Here is a 17,951-nt window from a genome sequence, read left to right on the forward strand (position 1 = left end):
AGTGGTCTATGGCTCAGAGTCCCAACGACCATCAGAGGTCTGAATTTGGACCAGTGTTACTTAGTATCTTCATAGATGACATAGGCAAAGGGATTGAGTGTACCCTCAGCAAATTTGTGGATGTCACCAAGCTGAGTGGTGCTGTGGACACACCTCAAGGACAGGATGTCATCCAGAGGGATGTGGACAAGCTCGAGAAGTAGGCCCATGGGAATCTCCTAGGGTTTAACAAGACCAAGTGCGAGGTCCTTCACCTGGGTTGGGTAAGTCTTTGAGCAGCCTGGTCTAGTGCAAGGTGCCCCTGCTCATGCCAGGGGATTGGAAATAGATGATCTTTAGGCCCCCCCTTCCAACCCAAGCCATTCTACAATACTATGATTTAATGACAATGTTAGTTGTAGACAGAGAAGACAGATCACCCCCTTTTGTCTGCAGCATGCCTCCATGCCTAAGCAGCAAAACCTTTGGCTTCCATCAGTTTTTTTTATATCTGTTCTGGAGGAATTTGATTCTCAGGGTCTATTAGCTTCGTAGCTTGGAGATTGCATCCAGTATTCATTCCTAGTTTCTAAATACATAATCTGAAGCACTACTTTGGGATTTGAGACATTTAAAAAATCCCAGCCATTTCTATGCAGTTATAAAACTAGTGAAAGGGTAGGGCATGGGGAAGGTGATTTTACATGAGGTGGAAAAATGGCCCCATAGTGACATCAGTTACATGGACAGTACATCTAGGGAGGTGGGGAAAAGAAAATAGGGCAGTTGTAATCAGTGAGAGGGAAAGTAGCTCAGTGACTATTATCAAAGCCCATAAAAGAAGGTGGAATAGTGGGCAGCCAGATTTGTTGAAATAGATGTTAGTTACAGACCCAGAGCAAGATGGGGAACCCAGCAGTACAGTGAAACTGAGGAGAAAAGGCATGTACAAAATTAAATAGTAATAAACAGAAATGAGCACTATTTGCCTGAAGTCAAATAGTAGCAGAGGTTAATAGCAATGAGGATGAAACAGAAGTTTCAGAAAATGAAAATGAAGCTCATCCATTTTATAGTAAAGTTACTAAATTGTCATGTTCAGAGATGGGGCATGGGCAAAAATGGTGGGTCTCCCTAAGAACAAATGGGCTTCTGATGGCCACCAACATAAGCCAAGCTTGCATGTCTACTGCTCATCTTGCTATTCAGACAGGCTCCTGTGGTCTTGCCTGAATTCTGGTTTAAGTGAAATAGCATTTTAGATGAGCAAACTTATACTGAGGACCAGCCTTTCCAGGGAGTCCTGGTAGTGGGATTTATTTCACTCATCTGAAGTTTAAGTTGAGAGCACCACCTATTTTCAAAGTGTGATGAGTCTCCTTCTGTACATCTGGTCCAAAGTAAGCCAATACTTTTGCCTGCTGGTGCTGGGAGCAGGGCAGGCAGTCCTCGAAGTGAATATATCCAAACTGTTCTGCACCTACTTTGGAGGGGATGAACTTTCTCTGAGAGCGGTTTATTTTTTCTCTCTGGGTGTTGAAGAAACCCTGAAATACTGACAATAATGAGGGGTGTGGTTCAGGTCCAAACTGAGACTTTCAAGAAGATGCCAACAGAGTCAAGTGCCTGGGCACCTGTTAGAGTCAGTTGAGAAGAAGTAAGTATGCCTGGTGGAGCAGAGGCTGCTGCTCAGATGGCCAGAACCAATGGCTGCTCATGGTGAGATGACTCTCCTTCTCTCCCCGTTGGAGACGCTGACTAGACACTGACACTGACTAGGTCTTGAATGATTACAAAGGGACTGCAGGAATCCAAAGTCAGGTGTCTGAATCAAGAACTGTAATCCAGCATACATGCCTAACTTCTAAGTTACAGAAGCATATTAAAGTAAATTTAGGCGTAGAAGAACAATAAAAGCTTTTTTCTTTATTCCTAGCTCAGGGTTTTGCGTATCCAAGATTTAGGTCTTCTCATTTCTTTGCTTTTACCATAACATTTGCCTTTAACGTTTCACTGCATTTCCATTGAATTAAAAATATGCCTATAACTACAAAAGGAAAAAAATAGTTACAGAACAAAGTCTGTATTTTCAGGTGTTGAGGTGAAAGTATGAATTACCTTAAATTAAGCAGACATTCTTTTATATATTCATTTTTAAAATTTCCACAGACTTGAAACTTGTCAATTGTTACCCAGACTACATCTTCCCTTGAATGGTTTGCCTACATGCTCTGCTAGCAAGGAGGGGTTTTTCCTTCTTTCCTCTTTAGCATACATTCTACTAACTGAATGAAAGATGTAGGCAATTGGCAGTCTTTTCCTCTGCTTAAATATTGACTTATTACTTGAATCTGGAGCTTGGTCTGAGAATTGGGCCCTACTCTTGCAAAAGATGTATGTGTATTCTCTACATTTAATGACATGAGTAGCTCCACGGAGATCTGGGAGTACTTTGCAGCGTAAAATTAAAGAGTTATAAATCTTTGCAAGATGAGGCTGTTGCAAGAAAAAATTAACTTAATGCTTATAGTCGATCAAAAGTAGACATATGTTAGTTTGATAAGTTTGTAAGATCTGTCTGATATATTGATGCTCTTACGTTAAGGAATTTAATTTGTTTGAATTAATGAACCATCATGTTCTATCATTTGTCTAATATAAATAATTTGGAATTTTTTTTCTCCTTTCTTTTAAGATCCATTTGTCAGTAATGAAACCTTTAAGGTGAATAAACAGTGCTAATTTTAAAAAAGTTATAATTTATTAAGCATTCAGTTACTTTGCTCAAGTTCTTACACAGATGAAATGCATTTGTGTGTGTACAAAGTAATTTTCTAAAAAGTTTGAGAATTGTCCTTGCTTGTCCATGCATCAGTGCTTCTACTCCCAATATGGTTTGATTTCTGTTTGGGTCTTGGTAGGAAACTCTGAAATTACCAGCCTTTCTGTAAGATTGCTGTCAGGTCAAATTTTACATTTGAAAAGTTGCTGGGATCTTATTGGCTTTTTAAAAAATATTTTTATTCTTGCTAGAAGTACTAGCTCTACTGGTTGTCAAAAGCATTATTTGTAAAAGCTGTTAAAATGCCCAGACATGCACTATCTGAAGTGACTCATATGTCCCACAGTTTCACTTCTGATGATGTACCATAATACAAACTGAAAAGCTAAATTTTTCATGGTGGTATACTACCTTTGGAGCTTTTCTTCAGTCTGTATAGACTTAATTACAAGATTCCCCCGCCACCCCTGTAAATATTCATGGACAGGTAACAATCAAGAAAGAGATTGTAACTTTGAAATGCTTTGTGTACACATATTTGCTAACATTTTGTGCCAGCCAGAAAGCTGAGAGATGCAAGAAGCAGAATGGAGAATCTCTTCCATAGAAAATAATATGAAAGAGCTTTACCACCTGTGTGCTCCTGTCAGGGGATGCTACTGCAGAAATTGTTGCTGGCTGCTTTTGCAGGAGCTGCTGTTCCTGTCAGCTCTTGGTACAGGCATTTGTCATCCTTCTACCTTGTCTCTAAGCAAGCAGCATGTATTCTGGCTTCATTGCATGGTTAAACATACAATGTTTGTAGCATCAATTTGCTAGCAAATTTTTTGGCCTTCAGTTCATCTTTTATTTTCTTTGACTTGGTTTATAATAGGCTTATATTTTCTCGAGCAGACATAGTGAAAAAAATCAAATCTCAAACTCTTCAGAGGCAGGACACTTGCAGAGACCTGCTTCTTCTGTTGACTTTTTATCACTAATACACAAAAAATATGGTTGTTTGTTGAATCTTTATCATGAAGTGTTTTTTTCCTTGGACATTCTTCTTAGCAGAAATCAGATGAGAAATAAGTTGCACTAGTAGTATAATGTCCCTTTTAAAAATCTGTATCCTTGATTTAATGTTGTGCTATTACATAAAGTTTAATAGGAGGTGCATACCTTAAGGTGTAAAGAAACATACTCAAGTGTCTCATATAATTGAAGGTTCATCTGTTCATCCTAACACACAAAGGTAAATTAATTACATACCAAGGACTGCATTTATTGTAGCAAACTTCAAGATGAGTTTTAGCTTTAGTTTTAATTTAGAAAGTCTGCCAATGGTCAAAAACTTGTTGCCTTAGATAAGTAAAAGAACAAGCTGTGGAAGCAGCATGTGCTAAGTTGTAATGATATTTTCCTTGTGGGGATTTTAGAACTTGTTTGATAACCTTTTACTGCAGTACATGGGCTCAGAGCCTTCCCTCAAGTTCTAAAAGGAAGATCCCACACCCAGGTCTACCTACCTCCCATTCAACCTTCCAGCATCTCATTTCAGCTTTTACTTCTGCACTAAAGTTAGCCATCAGCCCCCCGGATAACACAATGGAATTTGAGATAAAATGGTAATTGTCCCACAGTGGTTTTCTTCAGTTTCAGTGTCTCTTTTGTGATGCCTGGAGCCATGGAGGAAGATGCAAGGCCATGAGGATGGCACTCTACTGCAACTGTAATTACCAATAAGGATGCCTGTATTACCCTTTCCAATGAGTCATGTTGGAGACATGTGTTTTTTAGTAAAAAGGAGGGGATTTGCATGTAGAGGGAACCCATAAATATTCTTTAATAGATGTGATTCTGAAGAATTGGAGCTCTTCAGTAATTTGTCAAAACACACCAAATGAAGTGAGGGGTGAGATCATGTTTTTTTGCTGTAGCAATGACTTATTTGCTCTGGGGATGAAGCTGGGCAGCTTTAGACAGAATTGTGTCTCTCTCTCTGCTGCATTATGTGATATATGTTAAATTAAGAAAAACTGGGTTTAACCAGATGTATCTTGGCTGTCACAACTATGCTAGCTGTGCTGGTGAAATACAACTTCCATGAGCCATTTAATTTACCAGTACCTGTAATTTGAAAGATACTTTCCTTTCCTCCCCGTTTTTTCTCTTGTGTGCAATGTTTTCAGCCTTTTTTCATTTCAGTGCCACTTAATACATTAGCAACTTTTAGAAAGACATGTTATCTTCTGATACTATCTTGAAGAGACTCACATCTCTGCCTTTTTTCCCCAGCTATGATGGGTAATATTGTATCTCTTTATGAAGAGGAGATGCTGCACCATTAAAGCATGGGTGATTCTCTCTTCTCTGGTGTCCTGTGGAATAGTTAATTTCTCTCTCAGCCAGATCTGAGAGGGACAGATGCTTGTTCCTTTTCCCTGTGCATACTGATTATTTCTCAACACAATGCTCATCAAAACTCCCTTTGTCCAACCACTTTTCTAAACCCAGCATCCTTTATAAAATAGAGGAGGAGGTCTCACTTCCAGTAGGGCAAGGTACAGCCCCAATTCCCAGATCCAGTTGACTGAGGAATGATCTGATATACCAGGATTGCAGCTTTAGTTCCTTTAATGGTCTGTGCTAATACAGCATTATTGGTAAGATGCTGAACAGCTACCACTGTTGAAGTAGTATTTGGCTACAGGAATACATTCCCTCAGTGATTTGTTTTTGGAAACATAAGGCATACGGGAGCACCGCTGTTCTCATGTAAAATCTAATAACTGTCATCGCACAAAATGTGTGCGGCAAACTGTGGCCTTTTTGTAATTCTTCTCCCAAACACTTGGCAAGTAATTCTAAAAGAAAAAAAACCCAAAACTGTGTAAATATAAAGCATATCTTTATAGAGTAAATCTGAGTAATTTTTGACCGTTGCACTAATGAGACAATATAAGCAGTAAGAGAAATAATATAATTATTAAATAATGTTAATGAAACTGCAGAATTTGAAAAAGACTGCTTTTTTTTCCTCAATGGAAATTTCACTAGATTTGGTACTTAATATTTTTTCCCTGAGGCTATTTTGTGGACTTTGTGTTTGAGATTGTTGGGATGGAGAAGTAAAGCAGGATCTGAGTTGAACGGGTCTTTTGAAAGGACTTGCTGCTTTAAATTCAGTCCTTATGCAGCAGGTGGTGATTCTAGACTGTTTTCATTACCTTGATGCTGTTTGAAACTAATTTTTTTAAAAAAGATCATGGAAAGAACAATGTTTAGATTTGATGGATTGTGAGGTTCCCATCAATGGTTCAGCAAGCATGATGAATGGACATAACTCCTTCATGCAGTCTTAAAATGGATGATGTAGAATTGGTTTGGATCTCGGTTTTCATTGAATGTCTGTACCCTGTGGGATTTTTTTTAACAGACTTATTGAGTCATGTATTATGTTTTTTTTTCTTTTTTTTTTTTTTCGGGAAATGAGCATATTTGTATTATTGTCACAGATAACTTGCTATCAAAATAATCTCACACTTCTGCAGAATTGGCTGGGGGAGTTTTGGAAGGGTGAGATTTTGGAATTGAAACTGTTATTTACTGACATGTTCAGCTTTATACCAGAATTACACTTTTCAGGGTTTGTTTTTTGTGTGTGTGCATGTGTACATAGTTTCAAGTAACATGACGTGTTAAATCTGTGGTGTGTGTCTCCTGGCAGCTACTGTAAAAATTTAGCCCAGAGGCACTGCCCTCATCTCAGCCAGTCTGTCAGTGGAGTTCTGCAATCTCACAGGATGAGCACTAGCAACCTGTTTCCAGGGTGTCTTGTAATTTGTTACAGCTCAATAGATCTCTGCGTGAGCAGTAAAATCTGTGCTGTAAATCCATCCATGGAATCAGCTAAACCTTGCATTTAGAGCAAAGGATAGTACTGGGCTTTGCAGAGTGTGTGTGTGCAGGGTTGGTTGGGCTTTTCCGCTTTCTTTCTCAGTGGTTAGGTTTGGATCTCTGCCCCAAAGCCTCTTGGGTCCTGTCATTTATCCAGGTCATATATCTTAGTGAGATCACTAAGCAATAAAGAAGAGGTCCTGTAAGTGAGGGAATTAATTCAGTCTAATATTTTTGTATATATTATTAATAAAACTGTCAAGAACTCTAACTGCAAAAAAACCCCTAAAATGTATGAAATTGAAACTCTGTTAGGTGAAGATATAAGTGAAATTGTTATTAGTGCTTTCCACATTGATACATTATTGTCTTTAGAATTCTTTAGTCTGCTGCCTTCTGTAATTATTGGTCAAATGCTTGGAGAAATAATTAAGAAAAATAACTATTGTAAAGTATAACACTTCTTGAATTTAACTGCTTTTAATGAAAAGATGTTTCTTCCTGTGAGATCTGTGCTAGAAGGAGTATATACAAAAGACTGAACTCTAAGGATTAACATTGTTCATATGACAGAATTTACCATTTCAGAAGCAAATAATGAATGTGTCTGAAGGTAACTTAGAAGAATTGGTAAAATTGTGTTATCTTCAGACACAGAGAAGCCTTATGCTCACAATACCCAATGGAAATGTATCTTCCTCTTAAGATCTCACTGTCATTATGCCTAAAATATTCCTTTCTGTAGAGAGAGTGTTGTAAGCATAAAGCTTTCACACTGACAAGGGATGATATCTCTCCCCAAATACTGAGCTTTCTGTTTCAAAGGGATGCCGTTGATGTTTTGAACATCTACATTTGCATCTCTTGTGAGAATGGGTTTGAAAGACAATGACAGCCTACTCTAGGATTAGAGAAGGCATTTCCCTTTTTCTTGCTCTGTTGGACCCAGGAGTATAAGAAATTAGTTAGCTCCCAGGTAGAGTGAAAAGCAAGTGAAGGTAATGGTTCAAAACAAATTTATGTTTTAGAAATCAGCTTTCCTAAGTAAAGGAGAGGAAGCTCAGTAAGGACCTAAAGAAAATAAGTAATATCAGAGTATCATAAAATGCAATGCAAGGTAAAATGACAAGTTTTAAGATTGTTTTAGATTGTGCTCTCTATTTGGGTTTTTTTTGTTTGTTTGGGGTTTTTTTGGTGTGGTTTTTTTTTTTTTTAATCTAGGAGGGAGGAACAAATCAATTTGTGCCCACAATAAGAAGACCGGAGTACAGACCCATTTCCAAATTATTCTGACAAAACTGATATTCTTCTGAGTCCCACATAAAGGAAATTGAGGCCTGTAATCTCCTGTTGGAGATGCATGGTCTTCTTGGCATTACAGACATGTATTTGTAGTTAGTGTGGAGGATCTTTAAGGAAATTAGAGAAGGCCCATATTTAAACTCAAGGTGGATACCCAATCAAGTGCCACACTATGTATTTTTTGCACTGCCAATTTGAAATTTAAATGAGTAACAGTTTCACACATGTAAGTTATAGACAGAGCCTTTTTTCAGAAGGCTGTTGCAATACAAACAGCATATGGCTTGTGTCCTTTGTCACCCTTGTTCTGGAAGTGACTGCTTGACACCAACAGTCACGGTGACCGAGGGACATAAGATCTCTTGAAGTCTGTCACCTTGTGCTAAACTGAGGTTCCAGTGACTCTGGAGAGCTCTGTAAACTCTCTTATTTGGGCAAGCATAAGTGAAAATAAGCTTTATTATGAATCAACATTTCTGGAGTCTTTAGTTCTTTGAAACAATAATTAAGTGATAGTTGTAGGAAGAAATTTCTGTGTTGGCATTATTTACTGAGGCAGAAGACATTCAAGAAGTTTTGTTTCTAGGCTCATTCTTGTAGCACAGAGGGCTGATGCATAATCTGAGCAAAGTTTTAGATTGCACAGTATTTTATCTATTTTTTAGGCATATCTTCAAGCAATGTGAGATTCATTCATATGAATTTTACCTTTGACAGAGTTTAGAGCCAAAAGTCCTCCTCTGTTATTTATTGTACTAAGCTTGGTGTCCTGACCTAGCTCCTTTACAAATACTCCTGTGTTTAGCAGTCAATGATGTGGTTTCCCCAGCTTTTCTCCTTGATGATTGAGTATCTTCAGTGTGACCTTGACTTCTGGCATACATTCCCAGATTTGCCTTTTATTGTGATTCCAATTGTGTGCATCAAAACCAAAGCAATGCCCTACTCTTAAACTGGGAAGGGTTTTGCTGAAAGTTTTTTTTTTCAATAAATGGGAGCTTTAAATTTTTGACTTATTCTATGCTTTCTGAAATACTTAAAAGAGGCTATTTCAACCTAGTCAATCTAAACTCAAACCAGTGCTTCTGTGGTGAGACACATCATATGGAAACAGCACAGTTTCTTTTTTTTTCATTGATTTTTTTGTTTTTTTTTTTTTTTCCTCTGCCCCTCAGATGTTCATGTTTTCTATTTGGTTGGTTTTTCCTTACTAAAGAAGGAAAAGAAGAAAAACCTGCTGAGCATATGTTGTAAAACCTCTGCCAGATGCATGAAATAGTCAAGAATAAGAATAGGGTAAAAGAAGAAATCCTTTTAACTGTTGAAACTGCTAAATCTATCCTTACAGAGACTTCTTGCAGTGTGGCTACAGGCTTTTGCTTGAGCACCTTAACCCCAAGGCTGTCCTTGCTGTAAATCAGCTTGGAAAGGGATTAGGAAAGGTAGAAAAGTTTTGCACTTGTTTTATGGTCTGAAACATGCATTGAGCTTGATGGTAGGACAATACCCACTCTTTAGGTTTTGATTTTCAGTTTCCTAGATATTTTTCTTGCAATTACGTTTGATTATTTTATACTTGTAGCACTACTGTCAGCACTGATAAAAGATAAAATTTGCCCATTTAAAATGATGACTATTTCCTGGAAGCTGTAGCAATGGTCTCAGGCAACAGGACCTAAAAGTCAGTCTTTGGGGTATTGCCAGCTGTTGTGCAGCTACATCAGTGTCTCCTCTGGCCTTGCTGCCTGCAGGACTTCAGGGGAGACAGGCTGCATGGTGCAGCCCATTCCCAGTCTGTGATTCGGGTCCTTGGTCCATAGAGTGCATAGAGGCCAACACCAGCCCTGAAGGGAAGATACTTGAATTCTGGAGTTCAAGGAAACAACATGCCCTTCCTTGCCTCTTATTCCTTAGAAAGATAAGTTGTGGCACTGCTTGGCATACCAAAGTTTGGACTGCAGGTTCCAAGCTGACTTAAGAGTCAGAAGCTCCAAGGAATGTGAGCTCATGTCTCTTGTTAATGGTATTTCCCACTGCGTAGTTTTTGATGATTTGCACTTGGAGTATGAATCTCTTGTTTTATGTCTAATTCTCCTTGGGTATTTTATGCTTGCTCTCAGTGTAGCTCTGAATTTTCCATTCTGCTTTTTGAACAAGATTTAAAAAATTACACATTATTTAGACATTGCCATTTAGATATGCCTAATTGAAGGCAGCTGCTCCCTTCAGTGGATTATTTTTTACGTCCTTTTATGGATTCAGCATAGACATTTTTAAGTTTTGATCTTCTGATGTCTGGTGTTAGAATATTCTCAGTCACTCTGTACATTTAGTAGCAATAAATTATCTTGAGAGGTTTATGGGAGAGTGAAAAATTGAGTCTGCATCCAAGGCTAGGACTTTAATCATGGACTCTTTCTTGTGGCATATGGTTTTCTGTGTTGCTCTGCTTGTTCAACTGATGAGTGTCAGTGCACTACTTCGCAATTAAGCAGGATTCTTCATGTTGTGTTTCTGAAATGAGGATTGGATATCTATTTAGCTAAGCTTGTTGCATTAGTAGTCTGACTATAAGGTTAAACTAAAAATCAATAGTTACATGACATTATTTATGTACAAGATTATCAAAATTATTTTCATTATTTTCATGACCAACCAGTGCCCTGCCAAAACGGGTTTCAGCTTTTTTGAGGTGCAGTTTCTTTTTACAGCTGATTAAAACTAACTGTGGGTCTAACCCCTCACCTGCACCCTCAGGGACTTGCAGCTTCAGTCCCCATTGCACTTCTGCAGCATGCAGATGAGTCATATTGATTTCTCTTGTGGGTAATTAACTAATGAAAGTGTGGGATCCAGGGTTTCATTAGCTCACCAACCTTATCCTATTTGCCCTCCATCCCATTTGCTCAGGGATTTATCAGGCCCGGTATCTCAGCTGAACACCTGCATGTCAGAACAACTTGTAGAATTAATATGGGTTGTTGTTTTTTTTTTTTTTTAATTTCAGAACCCTGCCTTATGTCAGTCATAAAATGTACAATATTTTTGAGACCATAAGCCAAAATTACAGTATGTTTCTACTACATATGCATAGTTCTATCTCAGCTTTCTAAGAAGCTTTGAATCTGGTAAAACCCCCTATATTTGTAGAAAGCAGTGAGAATTTGTGATCAACAGGTTTTTTCTTTCAGACCTTCCCTCTCCTGGACAGTATCCTTAAAATAGTGGGAAGCCTGTATATTAAATGGCTTACAGTTTCCACCTGAGAAAATGCAACTGAATCCGATAAAGGTGATCTAAGGCCATCTGAATGAACAAGGGAAAAGGTCTAATGAGCAATTAGGCATATTTTGCTGTATCACAAGGTAAAAGGTCCTTCACTGCAGCATGAAGGAAGCTGCCTTTTGTTAGAAGGATTGGAAATAAACTTTATTTGGGATGCAAACTCAAAAGAAGTCAGATATCTTAACCACATGGGTACTGAAACTGTTCTCTCTGAAGTGTGAAGACCAGATGCTTTTCTTTCTAAGAATTTCAAAAAGAAACATGCTTACTAGTATCTTTCATAAAACAGGCCTTTATTTTTTGTGGTTTTTTAAAAATTATTGTTAACCTTCTTTTCAACTTTTGTTCAATTCCAAAATGGAATTATTTCCATTTATTATATCCTGATTATGCTTTCACTTTTGCTAGTGCAAATATTTTAATCAAAATATCCTATCTACAAGCAAACAAATACTTCTTATATGTAGTGAGCGACTGCATGTGATGCTGAAGGTATGTAGTAAAATACCTATTGTATCTGTAATAGAATGATAAAATCTAGTTAGTTATATGGTAGATGTACTGCCACTCTGAAAACAAAAACTAAGTGTTTTGCCACTATAATTGCTTTTTCTTCTTTGTTATCGAGAAGGGACAATTGGTTAGTGTTATCATTCTCTCCTGCTTAATAATGGATTTGCTTTTAGCTTGTTTTTCTGAAACTTCATATATCAGGGATATGGACTAGAAAGTAGAACATAGTGAGATTAGGGTAATTAGTAGTATGGTTAAAAGTTCAATGTCTTCTACAACCTCTGGACATTTTCTTTCCTGAGTCAGACTCAGCTGGCAGTGAATAGTGGTTTTCTAAATGATTTATTGCATTACTGATGGAATGAAATGTGCTTTGACTGCGTGACTGTTGGGAAGTGGCATGATCATGGCTAAGTACAAACTAAAGAAAAAAGAAACAGGAGGCAGTTGAGAGGTAAGGGAAGGGCTGCTTCTCAGATTCCAGTGCTGCATGGTTCTTTGAAGAAAAACTTTTTAGGGCTAATAATTAACACCCCCCACTAACCTGTATGCTTTTGTAACTTTAAATTGTATGAAACATTGAACATATGTGTTATATCTGGGAGAAATAGCAGTTTTATGTCTTGGCCCAGGCTATACCAGAAGGGATGGAAAGTAATTGCAAACCTTTCCCACACCCCAAACATTTTGTCATCATTTCCTGAATGTTATCATCAGCTCTACTTTTTAAAAAAAGCCCAGTGTATGCTCCTTTGTTCCTACATCTTCTAGTGAGAGCCTTGGACTGGCACAAACCCTTGAGCAGTAAACAGAGCTGAAGAATTTCTTCAGGTTACAATCAATCTGGTGGGACTGACAGGTCCAGGTTAAACCATGTGAAGTGTTCTCTGCTACAAGTACTTCATTAAATTTCATTAAACTATTAACAGTCAAGAAAAAAAAAAAAGGCAAAAACTCCCTTGATACGCAGGTCCTATGATAAGTCCTGGATTGTAAAAGTCTCTTTATAAAGATCCTGGCAGGAATCTTTCTTTACTGAATTGCTGCATCATCAATGTGAAAATGAAGCCTTTTCCCAGCTGCTTTAAAATGTCAGGAAATTGTTGGCAGGTACAGCAAAGAGCTAAAGCACTCTACTTTTCTTTCTCTCAGCAGGTTGCCAGCATTGAGGACTGTTGGGGAGGAAGTTTCTCTAGGTAGTAATAAATATAATAATAAAGTTCCTGATGGCTGCTGTCACTGACACAGAAATGTTCCTTTTTGCTCTGTTTTGGTGACAGAAATAAAAAAAGGAAGAAAGCAAAGGGTTCTAGTAATCCATTTACTGAAAAAGTCAAACTGATAAATACCCACATCATGGATATTAACTTTCCCCTCATACTTTCGCACAAAAGTGAAGCCTATGATGCCTCTTGCTTCTCTTACTTAACTGTAGGAGAGCAGATCTGTAGTGTGCTGGCAGCTTTTCTCAGTAGTATAAGTTCTACATCAATTCCCGGTATGAATATATCTGACTATCTTTTTATTTCTTGAGGACTATAGTTGCATATTTAACTTTTGCCTGTATAGTAGGGAAGCAGGATTTTCTGTAGTGTCCACCTGTTTTTCTCGTTGTTTGACAGGCTTTAGAAAAATAGTCAAACCTGCCTGTGCTCATTTTTGGTACTGGGAGTTAAAACAGAACCTCTTTGAGTGTCTCACTTTCATTTGAACCTAATTAATGTATTCATTAATGTGCAGAAATAGGAACAGAACAATTTTTTACTTGAAGGGTAAAGTAGGAGAAAATGGAATGTGAGGAAACGTCAACAAATATATAATAAAAAAAGCCAAATGTCACTTATATTTAGGAATCTAGCTTGCTTCATAGATACAACAACTAAATTCTTTGGTGTCATTGAATCACAAAATAAATAAACCTCTTTGGCAGGTTCTTGGCAGTTAAAGGCAGCGTCCCACGCTTTCCTTCCCACTCTTTGTGCTCTTGCACCACCAATCACCACTGAAGGTGCAACAGGCATTGTGAATTTTTGCAACATTTATGAATTTTTGCAGCATTCCTAATCTGGCTCCCGTAGGCGTATTCCAGAAAAGGTATTAAAATAAATAGATAGAAACAAGAAGAATATTTATTTGTCCTCTGGACAAAGTGTCTAGTCAGTGCCCTTTGATGGGAGGGCAGATCCTTTATGAGCTTGAACTGGAGGCTGGTTTGACAGTCTGGCTTGTCCTGCAGAGTCCCTCCCACCAGCTGATTGTGTTGTGCAGTAAATGCTCTTATATGATGATATTATGTGAACTTACAGCTTGAAGTCGGTCAGCACTGGAATAGACTCATTATCCTCTTTTTCTTTTGATTACTTCAAAAAAAAAAGGAATGAATTGTCTCAGACCAAGGTGACCCACTTGTCTATTCCTGTCCTTTTACAGCAGTCTGCAGTACTGCACATACAGTCAGAGCTTGAATTCCTAGTAGTACTACAAAATGTGCTATGAAGCTCTGGGTTACCCTTAGTCATATCCAAGTGAGATGATTACTTCCTCCTAGAGAGAGAGCCTCATTCAGTTCCCCTATACTTTGTAGCTCCAGACATCACACAGATTAGAAGTGATCCCTATTTTGATCTATAAACAGGATTGCATATCCAGGTTTATCTCTGAGGCTGTTTAGGGTTTTTGCAGTTTCCTGTGAAATGCCCTTGAGACTAAAGGGACAAAGTTTTCCTTTAACGTTTCCCTTCCTGCTTTAAGGAACAGTGGCGAGTGTGCTGTGAAAGCAAATAATTTCTCCTGAGCACATTGTAAAGGAAAATGATGCAGAAAAATAATCTGTAAAATACAGTGTATTTTCAGTCTATAAATAAGGCTTTTAATGGGGGAAATAGAAAAAACATGTCTCATGATTCCATGCGACAAAGATGAAAATAAGCTCATGGCCTTGTTTGTTAAATTAAAAAAAAAAAAAAAAAAAAAAAAAAAAAAGGTTGGTAGAAAGCCTTCCCAAACTGAACTGGGGGTCAAATCTTTGTATGGATTAGAGGATTGCTTCCTGACCTGCTACTGCTTCAGTAATGTCACATAATTTATTTCAACATAAATAGCTTCTCCTCCTGGATGAAGTCTCATTTCTTGCACAGTTCCTTTTTCTTAACAGCTTAATCAAACTAATTGTGACAAGCAGTGTATTTGTATAAATATTTAAATGTGAAGCATGAGGACTGAATTATTTATTCTGCAAATGTAAGCTTAATGTAACTATCTTTGGAAACCATCTCATTCTCATATGGTTGTGCAGTTTGGTCATGCAAGCTCTCCTCTCAATTCCATGTTTAATGTTGCAATTGGCTCAAATAAATTATATTATTTGCATAAAAGCTAAACAAGATGCCAGAAGAAACAAAACACAGGAGGTACCTGGGTTTATTACTTGCAAAAACTAGTTGTCTTTCTAAATTCAACCATCAAGGGATCCTAGATTCCTGAAAATGGGTTAACAAAGATACAGATGATGTCATTCATTGTTCACTTTTGTCTCATGCATGAAGAGGCATATGTTCTGACCAGATTTTTCTCTTGTCTGATTTTGTGACTTGCAGTACTTCTGCACTACCCCTTTCTGGGGGGAGCAGAGCTGTATATAATAGTGCATCCCACTGCTTTTTTAGGGAAAAAAACAGTGCTCAACATGGAAAAGATACCACGCCACAAACCATACTACAACCCAGTCAGTGGGTGACTGGTAGAGTCTCTTGCTTGACTGCATGCATTAAAGTGTGGCTTAACAGTGCAGAAATATTTCTTCCTTGCACTTTCCATCCCAAGACTGGGATCAGCTGGCCCCAGCTGCTGCCATCCCAGCAGCAGAGGTTACGCTCCAGCTGCCGCTGCTCCCCTGGGCTTCAGCCATGGAGCCCAGAGCTGTTTCAGCAGCCATGCTTCAGAAGAGAGGCAAGAAGGGGGAGACCAGAGAGCAGGTTTGAGATGGGGAGTAGAGTTGGTGGCATAGATACAAATCAGTATTTGGCATGCTTAATTTCATGTTCCTTAGGCACTGCAGCAATAGGGTCAGTATCTCCAGGCTGTACCTTGTGCCTCCTTATCTTACACTTCTAATTTACTGGGGTCAGGGCAAAAAAACTCAAGGGTATTAGTGAGTGAGCTGGAACTAGTTAACAAGATTATACTCCAAGCTCACAAAGAGCAGTAGAGAAAGGGTTTCCCAGCCCTGTCCCTCCAACTCCCCTTGTATTCTTCCTTTAAAAGGTATGGAAGCTTTTTCTTAGGGGAGAAGGTTCACCTCCCACTGATGGCCCCTGGTGTTGATATCATCTGCAGCATGTTTGGGGAATGCTTTTACTTTCTCACTTAGCTTAGTAGAACAGAGCAGTAGCAAAAATAATTCTCTTCTGCTTTTGAAAACACCTTATTGTGAAGAATTTCTTGTTTAAATGATTCAGGATGTCAGCACTACTTCAGACAGGTTTACTGGTTGATGTTAACATTGGGAGTTTTCAGTGGGAGGTGAAGTATAATCCCAAGAAATTATGCTACAGAAACCAGAGGGTAGACACCAATCCCTTCTGAGCTGCTTTTTTTAGCGTCTATTTTTATTTTCTCTGAATAAGATTTGCACTGATTCTCAGCTATCTTGATCAGAGACCTAGAGAAGCCAATTTGCCTGAGCACAGCTTGCTGTGGGACTGCAGTTTTATTTACAAGCAGCCAGTTTTTGCTACAGTCTTACTATTTGAACTCCAGAAACCTGCCCTCGTGCTTGTACTCAAATCAAGTATTGAAGGCAGGAATTATTTCTAATTAGCTCTTGCTCCAATATTTCACTTGCCTTTGTCAAAAGCCATCAAATTTTATCAAAATCATGTCTCCAAAATTTTGACAGGGTTTTCTAGGACGTAATTTATTTTTTAAAATGAGACAAATCTGTCTTGGAATAAGTAACATTTCAGAGTTCAGGCTGTTTCTTCGATATGTGGAGAACCTAGGTACATGTGTTTGTGTTAGGTGTACACTTGTGCAGTACCTCTCTGGTTCATGTGCTTTTGGTGGAGAGGAGGCTTTTTCACAAGATGTCAAAACTCTAAAAAGTTGAAGGAAAAAGCTTTCAAAACACTTTGGTGATTTTTTTTTTTTTTTTTTATTTTTCATCCATCTCTGCCTGTGTCATTCAGATGATTTTATTATCTGAAAAGAAATTGTGTGACTATTTCTAGAGTTGCTTCTGGGCTTGATGACATAATTTACTCAGTTTAGCAGAACTGCAAAAGTCTAAATTAACAAACCACTGTGCTCTGGTGCTAGAGTTAAATCAACAAATAGTGTTTTCAGTGAAGCATTGCTACTTTTCTTTTCTCCAAGGTTTCTTTCACTGGCAAGGTGTCAGCAGGGGACCAAGAGATATTCAATGTACAGATCAGAGCACAGCTAAAATTTTACTATATTACAGTTTTGGAGGGCCTTTTTTTCTCTTTGCCACAGGTGCTGATCATTTCCATTAGAAATGAATTTCCTACAAAGATGACATGCAAAAAAAAATCCAGCTCGATCTCGGTGATTACCTTCTCTCAAAGGAAATACCTGGTTCAGTCATGGCTTGTCAGAGGATGCTTTGCAACACCCACAGCAGCATTTTGGGGATGTTGAGAGAGCTTGAGCATGTACTGAGCAGCCCATACAGAAGGCTGCAGCAAGAAGGGTGTTGACACCACCTGGCCAAAGCTTTCTGAAGCCCTGTTGGTTTTTCTTTTCTCATTAGGGCCAAAGACAGGCACCTCCTCACCTGGACACAGCAGGACACCTCTGGGTTACCCCCCTTATTTGTTCCTGCAACTTTGCAGGTATAAAACAGCCAAACAGTCTCCTTGTGGTTTTTTTCCTCAAACAATTAAATTTTTCTGCCATTCAATTCTTTTCTAGCTGAAAATATTTTCATTAGAATGTGTAGAAATTAGATATTTGTCTTTTATGATGGGACAAGAAACCACTGTAAAACTCTTCAACCCTAAGCTACGTGGTGAAAAGGAAAGTATTCTGCTGGATCCCATGCCATTTCAAATGACACCAGAATTTTGGCCATAGTACTGAAGTAGTAGAATTTACTTGAAGATCACAGTTACTTAAAAAGAAAACACAACAAACCAACTGATATTTCTGCTTAATTTATACCAAAATTTTAGATAGATACCCTACAAAGAAA

At 38.2% G+C, this 17,951-nt stretch overlaps 1 protein-coding gene across 1 annotated transcript in view; it reads left to right on the plus strand.

The window, feature by feature from the left end:
* Positions 1-17,951, plus strand: part of FGF14 (fibroblast growth factor 14) — a 375,114-nt gene that overhangs the window by 170,170 nt on the left and 186,993 nt on the right. The gene's annotated exons all lie outside the window — the stretch shown is intronic.

The sequence above is a fragment of the Vidua macroura genome, chromosome 2 (assembly GCF_024509145.1).
Source record: "Vidua macroura isolate BioBank_ID:100142 chromosome 2, ASM2450914v1, whole genome shotgun sequence".
NCBI classification, from domain to species: Eukaryota; Metazoa; Chordata; class Aves; order Passeriformes; family Viduidae; genus Vidua; species Vidua macroura.